The following is a 16632-nucleotide window of genomic DNA, read 5'->3' as shown; positions in this document are numbered from 1 at the left end:
CTACCTGGTGAAAGAAATAGACTTACAAGTCCAGGAAGTGCAGAGAAACCCAAACAAAAGGAATCCAAAGAGGACCACACCAAGACACATCATAATTAAAATGCCAAGAGCAAAAGACAAAGAGAGAATCTTAAAAGCAGCAAGAGAAAGAAACTCAGTTACCTACAAGGGGATACCCATACAACTGTCAGCTGATTTCTCAACAGAAACTTTGCAGGCCAGAAGGGAGTGGCAAGAAATATTCAGTGATGAGTACCAAGAACCTACAACCAAGATTACTTTATCCAGCAAAGCTATCATTCAGAATTGAAGGTCAGATAAAGAGCTTCACAGATAAGGAAAAGCTAAAGGAGTTCATCACCACCAAACCAGTATTATATGAAATGCTGAAAGGTATCCTTTAAGAAGAGGAAGAAGAAGAAAAAGGTAAAGATACAAATTATGAACAACAAATAAGCATCTATCAACAAGTGAATCAAAGAATCAAGTGAATAAGTAATCTGATGAACAGAATGAACTGGTGATTATAATAGAATCAGAGACATGGAAAGGGAATGAACTGACTATTCTTGGGGGGGGGGGGGGGAAGGGTGTGGGGGATGCGGGAAGAGACTGGACAAAAATTGTGCACTTATGGATGAGGACAAGGGGTGGGGAGTGAGGGCGGAGGGTGGGGTGGAAACTGGGAGGAGGGGAGTTATGGGGGGAAAAAAGAGGAACAAATGTAATAATGTGAACAATAAAGATTTAATTAAAAAAAAACACCATTGAAAGTTTCAACAGTAGACTAAGAGAAACGGAGGACCGAATTAGCGAATTAGAAAACAGGGAAGCAAAACACACCCAAACTGAACTGCAATTGGAGAAAAAAATTAAAAGACAGGAGGAGAGCCTAAGGGAGCTATGGGACAATCTGAAACGAAACAACATATGAATAATAGGGGCGCCAGAACAGCAGAACGAGGAACAAGGGTTAGAAAACCTATTTGAAGAAATAATATCAGAAAACTTCCCTGAGGTGGGGAAGAAAAAAGTCACACAAGAACAGAGAGTCCCAAACAAGGTGAACCCGAAAAACCCACACCAAGACACATCATAATTACCATGGCAAATGTTCAGGACAAAGAGAGAATCTTAAAGGATGTAAGAGAGAGACGGAAAGTTACATACAAGGGATCTGCCATTAGATTTTCAAATGATTTCTCAACAGAAACACATCAGACCAGAAAAGAATGGACGGAAATTTACAAAGTGATGCAAAGCACAGGAATGAATCCAAAAATACACTATCCAGCAAGGCTATCATTCACAACTGAAGGGGAAATAAGAAGCTTCACAGACAAAAAAAGGCTAAGGGAGTTTATCACCACCAAGTCAGCAATGCAAGAAATGCTAAAGGGACTGGTGTAAAAAGAAATAAAAAGCTAAGAAAGAAAACAGGCACAAAAAAATAAAAATGTCATATAAAAAGTACCTTTCAATAATAACTTTAAACGTAAATGGACTAAATGCTCCAATCAAAAAACATCAAGTAGCTGAATGGATAAAAAGCCATGACCCATACATTTACTGTCTACAAGAGACCCACCTCAGAATAAGGGACTCACACAGACTGAAAGTGAAGGGATGGAAAAATATCTTTCAGGCAAATGGAAAGGAAAAAAAAGCTGGGGGTAGCAATACTTATATTGGACAAAATAGACCTCAAAGTGAAGGCCATAAGAAGAGATAAGGAAGGCCACTTCATTATACTAAAGGGATCGATACAACAAGAAGATATAACCCTGATAAACATATATGCACCCACTGCAGGAGAACCCAAATACATAAAAAAAACTCCTGGAAGATATTAAGGGAGAGATCAACAACAATACAATCATAGTAGGGGACTTTAATACACCACTGACATCACTGGATAAATCCTCTAGACAAAATATTGGCAAAGAAACAGCAATCCTAAATGACTCACTAGATCAGATGGACTTAATTGACATCTTCAGAACAATTCACCCCAGAGCCACGGAATATACGTTCTTCTCAAGTGCTCATGGGACATTTTTAAAAATAGACCACATATTGGGTCACAAACAAAGTCTCCCCAAATTCAAGAAGATTGACATTATGCCAAGCATCTTCTCAGACCACAATGGCATAATATTAGAAATAAACTAAAATAAAAACAACCCCAAATACTCAAACACTTGGAAGCTGAATAGCGTGTTATTAAATATTGATTGGGTTACCAATGAGATCAAAGAAGAAATTAAAAACATCCTGAAATTAATAACAATGAAAACACAACAATCCAAATCCTATAGGACACAATGAAAGCAGTCCTGAGAGGGAAGTTTATAGCTCTACAGGCATCCCTCAAAAAACAAGAAAAAATGGTAGTAAATCATCTAACTCTACATCTCAAAAAACTAGAAAGAGAGCAATGAGAAAAGCCCAGAGTGAGCAGAACGAAGGAGATAATAAAGATTAGAGCAGAAATAAATGACATAGAGACCAAAAAAAACAATACAGAAAATCAATGAAACCAAGAGCTGGTTCATTGAAAGGATAAACAAGATTGATGAACCTGTAGCCAGGCTCACCAAGAAGCAAAGAGATAGGACCCAAATAAACAAAATCAGAAATGATAGAGGTGAAATAACAACAGACCCCATAGAAATACAAATGATTGTTAAAAAATACTATGGACAACTATACTCCAACAAACTGGACAACCTGGAGGAAATGGATATATTCCTAGAAAAATACAACCTTCCAAAACTCAATTAAGAAGAATCTAAAAATCTCAATAGGCCAATAACTATGGAAAAATTGAAGCAGTCATCAAAAAGCATCCAGCAAAGAAAAGCCCAGGACCAGACAGCTTCACAGGGGAGTTTTACCAAACATTCAAGGAAGAACTAAAATATATCCTCCTCAGACTACTACAAAAAAATTCAAGAGGAAGAAACACTTCCAAGCTCATTCTGTGAAGCCAGCGTCACCCTAATACCAAAACCAGGTAAAGACAATACAATGAAAGAGAATTACAGGCCAATATCCCTCATGAACATAGATGCCAAAATCCTCAACAAAATCTTAGCAAATCGGATCCAGCAGTACATCAGAAAGATCATACACGATGACCAAGTAGGATTTATCCCAGGGATGCAAGGACGGTACAATATCCACAAATCAATAAATGTGATACATCACATAAACAAATTGAAAGAAAAAAAAAACCACATAGTCATATCAATTGATGCAGAAAAAGCTTTTGACAAAATCCAACACCCATTTTTGATAAAACTCTCAGCAAGGTGGGAATAGAAGGCTCATACCTCAACATAATAAAAGCCATATATGACAAACTACAGCCAACATCATACTCAATGGACAAAAACTAACACCATTTCCCCGAAGAACAGGAACAAGAAGGGGATGCCCACTCTCACTACTCCTGTTCGACATAGTACTGGAAGTATTAGTCATTGCAATTAGACAAGAAGAAGAAATAAAAGGCATCAAAATTGAAAAAGAAGAAGTAAATTGTCCTTATTTGCAGATGACATGATATTATACATAAAAAACCCTAAAGACTCCCTCAAAAAACTATTAGACTTAATAATGAATTTGGCAATGTAGCAGGATACAAAATTAATGCCAAGAAATCTATAACAGTTCTATACACCAATAGTGAACTTACAGAAAGAGAGACTAAAAAATAATCTCATTTACCATCGCACCAAAAAAATTAAGATACCTAGGAATAAACTTAACTAAAGTGGTAAAAGACCTCTACTCAGAAAACTGTAAGATGTTGAAAAAAGAGATAGAGGGAGACATAAACAGATGGAAGAACATACCATGTTCTTAGATTGGTAGAATCAACATCATTAAAATGTCCATACTACCCAAAGCAATCTATAAATTCAATGCACTTCCCATTAAAATACCAATGGCATATTTCACAGGCCTAGAAAGAACTCTCCAAAAATTCATCTGGAATGAAAAAAGACCCCGAATATCTGCATTGATCTTGAGAAAGAACAAAGTAGGTGGGATCTCAATGCCAGATATCAAGCTGTATTACAAAGCCACTGTTCTCAAAACTGCCTGGTACTTGCACAAGAACAGACATATAGATAAATGGAATAGAATAGAGAGCCCAGAAATCGACCCGAACCAACATGCTCAATTAATATTTGACAAAGGAGGCAAGAACATACAATGGAGTCAAGATAGTCTCTTCAATAAATGGTGTTGGGAAAATTGGACAGATACATGCAAAAAAATGAAACTAGACCACCAGCTTACACCATACACAAAAATAAACTCAAAATGGATAAAGGACTTAAACATAAGATGGGAAACCATAAAAATACTAGAAGAATCCAAAGGCAACAAAATCTCAGACATATGCCGAAGCAATTTCTTCACCTATACAGCTCCTAGGGCATTGGAAACTAAAGAGAAAATAAACAAATGGGATTACATCAAAATAAAAAGTTTCTGCACAGCAAAAGAAACCATCAACAAAACAACAAGAAAGCCCACTGCATGGGAGAACATATTTGCCAATGTTATCACCAATAAGGGTTTAATCTCCAACATTTATAGGGAACTCATTCAACTTAACAAAAGGAAGATAAACAATCCAATCAAAAAATGGGCAAAGGACCTAAATAGACACTTTTCAAAAGAGGACATTCAGAAAGCCAAGAGACATATGAAAACATGCTCAAAGTCACTAATTATCTGAGAAATGCAAATCAAAACAACAATGAGGTATCACCTCACACCTGTCAGAATGGCTATCATCAACAAATCAACAAACGACAAGTGCTGGAGAGGATGCGGAGAAAAAGGAACCCTCCTGCACTGCTGGTGGGAATGCAGACTGGTGCAGCCACTATGGAAGACAGTATGGAGTTTCCTCAAAAAAACTAAAAATGGAACTACCATTTGACCCTGTGATCCCACTTCTAGGAATATATCCCATGAAACCAGAAACACCAATCAGAAAGGATATATGCACCCATATGTTTATAGCAGCACAATTCACCATAGCTAAGATCTGGAAACAGCCTAAGTGGCCATCAGTAGATGAATGGATTAGAAAACTGTGGTACATCTACACAATGGAATACTATGCTGCTGTAAAAAAGAAGGAATTCTTACCATTTGCAACAGCATGTATGGAACTGGAGACCATTATGCTAAGTGAAATAAGCCAGTCAATGAAGGGAAAATACCACATGATCTTACTCATTTATGGATAATAAAGACAATTATAAACTTTTGAACAAAAATAGATACAGAGGCAGAGCAGCCTCAAACAGACTGTCAAACTACAGTGGGAAGGCCGGGGAAGGTTGTGGGGCAGGAGGGGAGGGTAAGAGATCAACCGAAGGACTTGTATGCATGCATATAAGCATAACCAATGGACATAAGACACTGGGGGGTAGGAGAGGCCAGGGAATTGTCAAGAGCAGGAAAAAAAATGAGACATATGTAATACTCTTTATAATACTTTAAGCAATAAAACAATAAAAAAAGAAAGAATAACAGAAAACTTTCCTGATATTGAGAAGAAAAATTCTACACAAGTCCAAGAAATTCACACAGTACCATATAAAATGAACCCAAAAAGACCAACACCAAGACACATCATAATTAACTTGGCAAACACCAACGACCAAATGAGGATCTTAAAGGCTGCCAGAGAGAGACAGAAAGTTACCTACAAGGGATCTCCTATTAGACTATCAGCTAATTTCTCAACAGATTCACATCAGTCCAGAAGGGAAAGGAATGAAATAGACAAAGTGATGCAAAGCAAGGGACTGAATCCAAATACTATAACCAGCAAGGCTATAATTCAAAATTAAAGGTGAAATCAGAAGCTTTGCAACTAAAAAGGGCTAAGGGAATTTATTGCCACCAAACTAGCAATGCAAGAAATGATAAAGGGACTGCTGCAAAAAGAAGAAACAGGAAGGGAAGAAGGAACACAAGCATAAAGAATAAAAATGGTGAAAACAAAGTAGCTATCCTATCTAATAAAATACAAAAAGGGTAATTAACCATACATCTGCTATGCTTCCCATTGGCTAATCAAGACGATATGCAAATTACCTGCCAAGAAAGATGGTAGTTAACCGCCAACAAAAATGGCGGTTAATTTGCATACGTAGGCGCAATGCTGGGAGGCGAAAGGGGAAGGATGGAAGAAGCCACCTGATGGTGATCGGAAACCCAGGTGGCAGCTATGAGCTGGGTGGCAGGGCAAAGGCGGCCCTGGGTCTCAGAGGGAAGGAGGCAATGGCGGAGGCCCTGCCCCCTGTGCTGCCGCCCCATGTGCAGCCGGGCCATTGGCGCGGGGCTCAGATGGAAGGTGGCATGGCAGGGCCCCCCCACCCCTTGTGCAGCTCCCCCGTGTGCAACCCGCTCCGTGTGTGGCCTGTCCATTGGCGCGGGGTTCAGAGGGAATGCGGCATGGCAGGGGGCCCCCAACCCATGTGCAGCCCACCCTGTGTGCGCCCCAGCCAAGGGCATTAGGCTCAGGAGGCTCAACCAGCAAAGCAGGACTGTGGATTGGGAATGGGCACAGGCAGACTTCCTGGTCCTTCCCCTCAGCCGGCAGGCTCCTATCAATCTTCAGTTTCTACTGAAAGGAATGTGGCGCCTCCACTGTGTAGCCTCCCAGAACTCAGACTCCCAGGCTCCGGAGTGGAGACTTCAACAAGGACTTCAGCACCTGCTCAGGGAAATAATCGCCACCTCCCTACTCCACAGCTGCTTCTGTGACTGCAAGAAACTGCGCATGCTCCTCTCTGTGACATGGGCGGGGCCAGAGCCTGAGTTGAGCGGTTCCACCATAGAATAGCAGCTGGACCAGTGCAAGGATGGAGGGAGGGAGGGGGGAGAAGGAGCAAGGGGGAAGCCCTGGTTCCCTGCTCCTCCTCCCACAGGCATGGCCCTTGCTGCTGATATGATAAAAGGAGTTGTGTTTTTCTAACTCTGTCTGGGTAAAGGAAACAAGTGTCTGTTGACTTCTGATCTTATTCTCAGAGCTTCCAGTTAATCCCTCTGGATGCATCATACCCAACCTCCAAAGGATCAGAGGGGTAGGATCAACCTTCCTTCCATAGTTGAGGAAACTGACCAATAAACACATGTGTCTCATGCCTCAGTGTTAACTTCCACAGAAATCTCCAGGTAATGACTCAGATTCTATATCTAAGGGTATATTTTCTTCTGTTTTCATGTTTAATTCAGCCCCAGGAATCAAATAATACAATAAAGAATAAAATGAGTTCAGAGGGCTCAGCATTGTATTCCCAGGGCCTTTGGTCCCACACAAACTGCAGAGCTCAGTTATCCTGAGATGAAAGGAAAAGAAAGAGAAAGGTTTCCAAGCTCAGTTACAGATACATCTCATAACCACATATTAAGGACACAACATTAACTTAGGGGTGGAAAGGACACAAATGGAATAGAAGATGGAGCCACTTGGAGTGAGCAGGCCAGCAGGGTGGGGCATTGGGGGCAAGCAGGCCAGCAGGAGGTGGGGGCAGTTAGGGGCAAGCAGGCTGGCAGGGGGGTAGTTGGGGTGAAAACACTGGTACGGGGCCAGTTGGGGTTGATTAGGCTGGCGGGGAGGCATTTGGTGGCGAGTAGGCTGGTGGCGAGGGGAAGTTGGGGGCAAGCAGGCTGGCAGGCAGAGTGGTTAGGGGCAATCAGGCAGGCAGGCAGGTGAGTGGTTAGGAGCCAGCAGTCCCAGATTGTGAGAGGGATGTCTGACTGCCAATTTAGACCCAATCCCTGTAAACCAGCAGTAGGACATCCTTCCAGGGGTCCCAGATTGGAGAGGGTGCAGGCCGAGCTGAGGGACACTCCCCCCTCCCCGAGTGCACAAATTTTTGTGCACCAGGCCACTAGTCAATAATAACCTTAAACATAAATGGATTAAATGCTCCAATCAAAAATATAGGGTAGCTGAAGGAGTAAGAAAAAATGACCCATATATTTGTTGTCTACAGGAGACCCACCTCAGAATAAAGGACTCCCACAGACTGATGGTGAAGGGATGGAAAAAAATTTGTCAGGTGCATAGAAATGAAAAAAAAAAAACAAAAAAACTGGGGGTAGCAATACTTATATCTGAAAAATTAGACCTCAAAGTGAAGGCCTTAACAAGAGATAAGGAAGACCGCTTCATAATATGAAAGAAATCAATAAAACAAGAGGATATATCTCTGGTAAACATATATGCACCCAAACAGGAGCACCCAAATACATAAAAAACATTCTGAAGCTATCAATGAAGAGGTATCAACAGCAATACAGTCATAGTAGGGGACTTTAATAACCATTGTCAACACTGCATATATCCTCTAAACAAAAAATCAGCAAAGAAACATCAATTTTAATGACTCACTAGATCAGATGGAATTAACATCTTCAAAACATTTCACCCCTAAGCTATAGAATATGCATTATTTTCAAGTGCCCATGGGACATATTCAAAGATAGACCACATATTGGGACACAGGCAAAGTCTCTTCAAGTTCAAGAAGATAGAAATCATATAAAGCACCTTCTCAGACCACAATGGCATAAAATTAGAAATCAACTCCAATAAAAACAATGAAAAAAATCAAACATCTGGAGGATAAATAACATGCTATTAAACAATGATTGGATTACCAAAGAGATCAAAGAAGAAATAAAAAGCATCATGACAACAAACAACAATGAAACACAAAAAACCAAAATCTGTGGGACACAGTGAAAGCAGTCTTAAGAGGAAGTTCATAGCTCTACAAGCCTACCTCAAAAAAACAAGAAAAAATGGTAATAAATTATTTAACTCTTCAACTCAAAGAATTAGAAAGAGAGCAACAAGACAAGTCCAGAGTAAGCAGAAGGAAGGAAATAATAAACATTAGAGTGAAAATAAACAACATAGAGACAAAAAAATCAATACAAAAGATCAATAAAACCAAGAGCTGATTCTGTGAAAGGATAAACAAGATTGATGAACCTCTAGCCAGGCTCACCAAGAAGCAAAGAGAGAGGACCCAATAAACAAAATCAGAAATGAAAGAGGTGAAGTAACAACTGACCTCACAGAAATACAAAAGATTATGGAAAAATACTATGAAGAACTCTATTCCAACAAACTGGAAAACCTAGACTAAATGGACATAGTCTTAGAAAAATGCAAGCTTCCAAAACTCAATCAGGAAGAATAAAAAAACCTGAATAGGCCAATAACTACTGAAGAAATTGAAGCAGTGATCAAAATTCTTCCAGCAAACAAAAGCCCTGGTTAGACCGCTTTACAGGAAAGTTCTACTAAGCATTCAAAGAAAAACTAAAACCTATCCTCCTCAGACTATTCCAAAAAATTCAATAGGAAGGCACACTTCCAAGGTCTTTCTATGAAGCCAGCATTACCCTAATCCCAAAACCAGATAAAGACACCACAAAGAAAGATAACTGCAGGCCAATATCCTTGATGAACATAGATGCTAAAATCCTCAAAAAAATTTTATCAAATTGGATCCCGCATTACATTAGAAAGATCATAAACCATGACCAAGTGGGATTTATTCCAGGGATGCAAGGTTGGTACAATATCCACAAATCAATAAATGTGATACATCTCATAAACAAATTGAGAGACAAAAATCACATAATCATATCAATTGATGCAGAAAAGGCATTCGACAAAATCCAACACACTTTCCTGATAAAAACTCTCAGCAAAGTGGGAATAGAGGGATCATACCTCAACATAATAAAAGCCTTATATGACAAACCTATAGCCAACATTATACTCAATAGACAAAAACTAAATTCATTTCCTCTAAGAACAAGAACAAGACAGAGATGCCCACTTTCACCACTCCTGTTCTATATAGTACTGAAAATGCTAGCCATAACGATCAGACAAGAATAAATAAAAGGCATCCAAATTGGAAAAGAAGAAATAAAACTGTCATTATTTGCAGATGACATGATACTGTACATAGAAAACCTCCAAAACTCCATAAAAAAACTATTAGACTTAATAAATGAATTCAGCAATGTAGCAGGATACAAAAGTAACACCCAGAAATCTATGGCTTTTTTATACACCAATAATGACCTCACAGAAAGAGAAACTAAAAAACAATCCCATTTACCATTGCTTCAAAATAATTAAGATATCTAGGAATAAACTTAACTAAGGAAATAAAAGACAAGTACCCTGGAAACTACAGGACATTGCAAAAATAGATTGAGGAAGACATAAACAAATAGAAAAACATACCATATTCATGGATTGGTAGAATCTACATAATTAAAATGTCCATATTACTAAAGCAATTTAGAGATTCAATGTAATCCCAATTAAAATACCAATGGCATATTTCACAGACCTAGAACAAATTCTCCAAAAATTCATGTGGAATAAAAAAAGACCAGATCTTCTGTATTGTTTTTTGGTCTCTATGTCATTGATTTCTGCTCTAATCTTTATTATCTCCTTCCTTCTGCTCACTCTGGGGTTTTCTTGTTGCTCTCTTTCTAATTCTTTGAGTTGTAGAGTTAGATGATTAACTACCATTTTTTCTTGTTTTTTGAGATAGGCCTGTAGAGCTATAAACTTCCCTCTCAGGACTGCTTTCATTGTGTCCCAGAGGTTTTGGATTGTTGTGTTTTCATTGTCATTAGTGTCCAGGATGTTTTTAATTTCTTCTTTGATGTCATCGGTAACCCAATCAATATTTAATAACATGCTATTCAGCTTCCAAGTGTTTGAGTATTTTGGGTTGTTTTTATTGTAGTTTATTTCTAACATTATGCCATCGTGGTCTGAGAAGATGCTTTTTATGATCTCAATCTTCTTGAATTTGTGGAGACTTTGCTTGTGACCCAATATGTGGTCTATTTTTGAATATGTCCCATGAGCACCTGAGAGGAATGTATATTCCGCAGCTGTGGGGTGTAGTGTTCTGAAGATGTCAATTAAGTCCATCTGATCTAGTGAGTCATTTAGGATTGCTGTTTCTTTGCTGATTGTTTGTCTAGCGGATTTATCCAGTGATGTCAGTGGTGTATTAAAGTCCCCTACTATGATTGTGTTATTGTCGATATCTCCCCTGATATCTTCGAGAAGTATTCTTATGTATGTGGGTGCTCCTGCATTGGGTGCATATATGTTTACCAGGGTTATATCTTCTTGTTGTATTGATCCCTTTAGTATTATGAAGTGGCCTTCCTTATCTCTGGTTATGGCCTTCACTTTGAGATGTATTTTGTCAGATATAAGTATTGCTACCCCAGCTTTCTTTTCCTTTCCATTTGCGTGAAAGATATTTTTCCATCCCTTCACTTTCAGTCTGTGTGAGTCCTTTCCAATGAGGTGGGTCTCTTGTAGACAGCAGATGTATGGGTCATGTTTTTTTATCCATTCAGCCACTCAATGTCTTTTATTTGGAGCATTTAGTCCATTTACATTTAAAGTTATTATTGAAAGGTACTTGTTTGTAGCCATTTCTTTTTTGTGTGTGTGTGTGGCTGTTTTCTTTCTGAGCTTGATATTTCTTCTTTTACACCAGTCCCTTTAGCATTTCTTGCATGGCTGGTTTGGTGGTGATAAACTCCCTTAGCCCTTTTTTGTCTGTGAAGCTTCTTATTTCCCCTTCAATTTTGAATGATAGCCTTGCTGGATAGAGTATTCTTGGATTCAGTCCTTTGCTTTGCATCACTTTGTAGATTTCCGTCCATTCTTTTCTGGCCTGATGTGTTTCTGTTGAGAAATCATTTGATAATCTAATGGGAGATCCCTTATATGTTACTTTCCGTCTCTCTCTTGCAGCCTGTAAGATTCTCTCTTTATCCTGAACATTTGCCATGGTAATTATGATGTGTCTTGGTGTGGGTCTTTTCGGGTTCACCTTGTTTGGGACTCTCTGGGCTTGTGTGACTTTTTTCTTCCCCACCTCAGGGAAGTTTTCTGATATTATTTCTTCGAATAGGTTTTCTAATCCATGTTCATCTTTCTGTTGTTCTGGCACCCCTATTATTCGTATGTTGCTTCGTTTCATGTTGTCCCAAAGTTCCCTTAGGCTCTCCTCCTGTCTTTTAATTTTTTTCTCCATTTGCAGTACAGTTTGAGTGTGTTTTGCTTCCTTGTCTTCTAATTCACTGATTCGGTCCTCCGCTTCTCCCAGTCTACTGTTGATACTTTCAATGGTGTCCAAGAGCTGGTTCTTTGAAAGGATAAACAAGATTGACAAACCCCTCGCCAGGCTCACCAAGAAGCAAAGAGAAAGGTCCCAAATAAACCAAATCAGAAATGATAGAGGCGAAATAACAACAGACCCCACAGAAATACAAATGATTGTTAAACAATACTACGGGCAACTCTACTCCAACAAACTAGACAACCTGGAGGAAATGGACAAATTCCTAGAAAAATACAACATTCCAAAACTCAATCAGGAAGAATCTAAAAATCTCAATAGGCCAATAACTATGGAAGAAATTGAAGCAGTCATCAGAAAGCTTCCAGCAAACAAAAGCCCAGGGCCAGACGGCTTCACAGGGGAGTTCTACCAAACATTCAAGGAAGAACTAAAACCTACCCTCCTCAGACTACTACAAAAAATTCAAGAGGAAGGAACACTTCCAAGCTCATTCTATGAAGCCAGCATCACCCTAATACCAAAACCAGGTAAGGACATCACAATGAAAGAGAATTACAGGCCAATATCCCTCATGAACATAGATGCCAAGATCCTCAACAAAATCTTAGCAAATCAGATCCAGCAGTACATCAGAAGGATCATACACCATGACCAAGTAGGATTTATCCCAGAGATGCAAGGATGGTACAACATCCGTAAATCAATAAATGTGATACATCACATAAACAAATTGAAAGAAAAAAACCACATGGTCATATCAATTGATGCAGAAAAAGCATTCGACAAAATCCAACACCCATTTTTGATAAAAACTCTCAGAAAGGTGGGAATAGAAGGATCATACCTCAACATAATAAAAGCCATATATGACAGGCCCACAGCCAACATCATACTCAATGGACAAAAACTAACACCATTTACCCTAAGAACAGGAACAAGACAGGGATGCCCACTCTCACAACTCCTGTTCAACATAGTCCTGGAAGTATTAGCCATTGCAATTAGGCAAGAAGAAGAAATAAAAGGCATCCAAATTGGAAAAGAGGAAGTAAAACTGTCCTTATTTGCAGATGACATGATATTATACATACAAAACCCTAGAGACTCCATCAAAAAGCTACTAGACTTAATACATGAATTTGGCAATGTAGCAGGATACAAAATTAACCCCAAGAAATCTGAGGCATTTCTATACACCAATAGTGAACTTTCAGAAAGAGAGATTAGAAAAACAATCCCATTTACCATCGCACCAAAAAAAATAAGATACCTAGGAATAAACTTAACTAAAGAGGTTAAAGACCTCTACTCAGAAAACTACAGGACGTTGAAAAAAGAGATAGAGGAAGACATAAACAGATGGAAGAACATACCATGTTCTTGGATTGGTAGAATCAACATCATTAAAATTTCCATACTACCCAAAGCAATCTATAAATTCAACGCACTTCCCATTAAAATACCAATGGCCTTCTTCAAAGATCTAGAACGAACTCTCCAAAAATTCATCTGGAATAAAAAAAGACCCCGAATAGCTGCAGCGATCCTGAGAAAGAACAAAGTAGGTGGGATCTCAATACCAGATATCAAGCTGTATTACAAAGCCACTGTTCTCAAAACTGCCTGGTACTGGCACAAGAACAGACATATAGACCAGTGGAATAGAATAGAGAGTCCAGAAATTAGCCCGAACCAATATGCTCAATTAATTTTTGACAAAGGAGGCATGAACATACAATGGAGCCAAGATAGTCTCTTCAATAAATGGTGTTGGAAAAATTGGACAGATATATGCAAGAAAATGAAACTAGACCACCAACTTACACCATACACAAGAATAAACTCAAAATGGATAAAGGACTTAAATGTACGACAGGAAACCATAAAAATTCTAGAAGAATACAAAGGCAACAAAATCTCAGACTTATGCCAAAACAATTTCTTCACTGATACAGCTCCTAGGGCAGTTGAAACTAAAGAGAAACTGAACAAATGGGACTACATCAAAATAAAAAGCTTCTGCACAGCAAAAGAAACCATCAACAAAACAACAAGAAAACCCACTTCGTGGGAAAACATATTTGCCAATGTCATATCTGATAAGGGCTTAATCTCCAAAATTTATAGGGAACTCATACAACTTAACAAAAAGAAGATAAACAATCCAATCAAAAAATGGGCAAAGGATCTAAATAGACACCTTTCAAAAGAGGACATTCAGAAAGCCAAGAGACATATGAAAACATGCTCAAAGTCACTAATCATCCGAGAGATGCAAATCAAAACAACAATGAGGTACCATCTCACACCTGTCAGAATGGCCATCATCAACAAATCAACAAACGACAAGTGCTGGAGAGGCTGTTGAGAAAAAGGAACACTTGTGCACTGCTGGTGGGAATGCAGACTGGTGCAGCCACTATGGAAGGCAGTATGGATGTTCCTCAAAAAATTGGAAATGGAACTCCCATTTGACCCTGTGATCCCACTACTAGGAATATATCCCAAGAAACTAGAAACACCTATCAGAAAGGATATATGTAACCAGATGTTCATAGCAGCACAATTCACCATAGCTAAGATCTGGAAACAGCCTAAGTGCCCATCAGTAGATGAATGGATTAGAAAACTGTGGTACATCTACACGATGGAATACTATGCTGCTGTTAAAAAGAAGGAACTCCTACCATTTGCATCATCATGGATGGAACTGGAGAGCATTATGCTAAGTGAAACAAGCCAGTCAATGAAGGAAAAATACCACATGATCTCACTCATTCATGGATAATAAAGACCATTACAAACTTTTGAACAATAATAGATACAGAGGCAGAGCTGCCTCAAACTGATTGTCAAACTGCAGTGGGAAGGCCAGAGAGAGTTGGGGGGCAGGAGGGAGGGGAGTAAGAGATCAACCGAAGGACTTGTATGCATGCATATAAGCATAACTAATGGACATAGGACACTGGGGGGTAAGGGAGGGTAGGGGTTTGTCAAGGGCCGGGGGGAAAAAAGGACACTTATGTAATACCCTTTGTAATACTTTAAGCGAAAAATAAAAAAAAATTAAAAAAAAAAAAAAAAAAAAGACCAGATCAGCCACAGCAATCGTGAGAAAGAAGAACAAAGTTTGGGGATCACGATATCAGAAATCAAGCTATATTACAAAGCCACGGTTCTCTGAACTGCCTGGTACTGGCACAAAAACAGACATATAGACCAATGAAACAGAATGGAGAACCCAGAAATCAAACCAAACCAGTATACTCAATTAATATTTGACAAAGGATGCAAGAGAATATAATGGAGTCATGACAGTCTTCTCAATAAATGGTGTTGGAAAATTTGGTCATATACTTGCAAAGGAAGAAAGAAGAAGAAGAAAACGGTGAAGAAAAGGGAGAAGAAGAAGAAGAAGAAGAAGAAGAAGCAGAAGAAGAAGAAGAAGGAGAAGGAGAAGGAGAAGGAGAAGGAGAAGGAGAAGGAGAAGGAGAAGGAGAAGGAGAAGGAGAAGGAGAAGAAGCAGGAGGAGGAGGAGGAAGAGGAGGAGGAGGAGGAGGAGGAGGAGGAGGAGGAGGAGGAGGAGAAGGAGAAGGAGAAGAAGAAGGAGAAGGAGAAGAAGCAGGAGGAGGAGGAGGAAGAGGAGGAGGAGGAGGAGGAGGAGGAGGAGGAGGAGGAGGAGAAGGAGAAGGAGAAGAAGGAGAAGGAGAAGAAGGAGAAGGAGAAGGAGAAGAAGCAGGAGGAGGAGAAGGAGAAGGAGGAGGAGAAGGAGGAGGAGGAGGAGGAGGAGGAGGAGGAGGAGGAGGAGGAGAAGAAGAAACTAGATCACCAACTTACACGATACACAAACTCAAAATGGTTAAAGGACTTAAATGTAAAATGGGAAACCATAAAAATCTTTGAAGACTCCATAGGCAGCAAAATAACAGACATATGTCATGGCAATATCTTTTTTTTTTAAACTCCAAAACCTTTTATTAACAAACTCTAGCAGGTTTAATTTTGAGTCCAACTAACAGCAATACAGCATCTCTAACAGGACCTAGGATGGAGGTGCACACCTAATAAACATGGTCTCTTAAACAAAGGATTAATAAAATATAAAACATCAACTTACATATTTTTTTAAAAGAGCAAAATTCTCCAGTGTTGCAGAAAAAGGTATCCCAAAGTGATTTCGGTCAAGAATAAAACAGCATTTGACACTATGCTGCCTTAAAAATCCAGTTCAGGACACACCTGAGAGAATAGCATTTTCTCTGCTAAAAAATTTTTTTTAAAATCCCCATTTCTCCTCCTTTTTGTTTAACTTCCACTGCTTATTGCTAGAAACACCCAGAGAACAGTATAACAAGACCCAGCCCAGTTCTCTTGGCATCTGCCAGTCTGAAGAGTCACAGCAAGGATTGTTCCTTAGGAATTTTCACCTGTG

The sequence above is a fragment of the Myotis yumanensis genome, unplaced genomic scaffold (assembly GCF_028538775.1).
Source record: "Myotis yumanensis isolate MYYU_CA2020_CCGP unplaced genomic scaffold, mMyoYum1.0.hap1 SCAF_2, whole genome shotgun sequence".
Classification (NCBI taxonomy): Eukaryota; Metazoa; Chordata; class Mammalia; order Chiroptera; family Vespertilionidae; genus Myotis; species Myotis yumanensis.
This window is presented reverse-complemented; position numbering follows the sequence as displayed.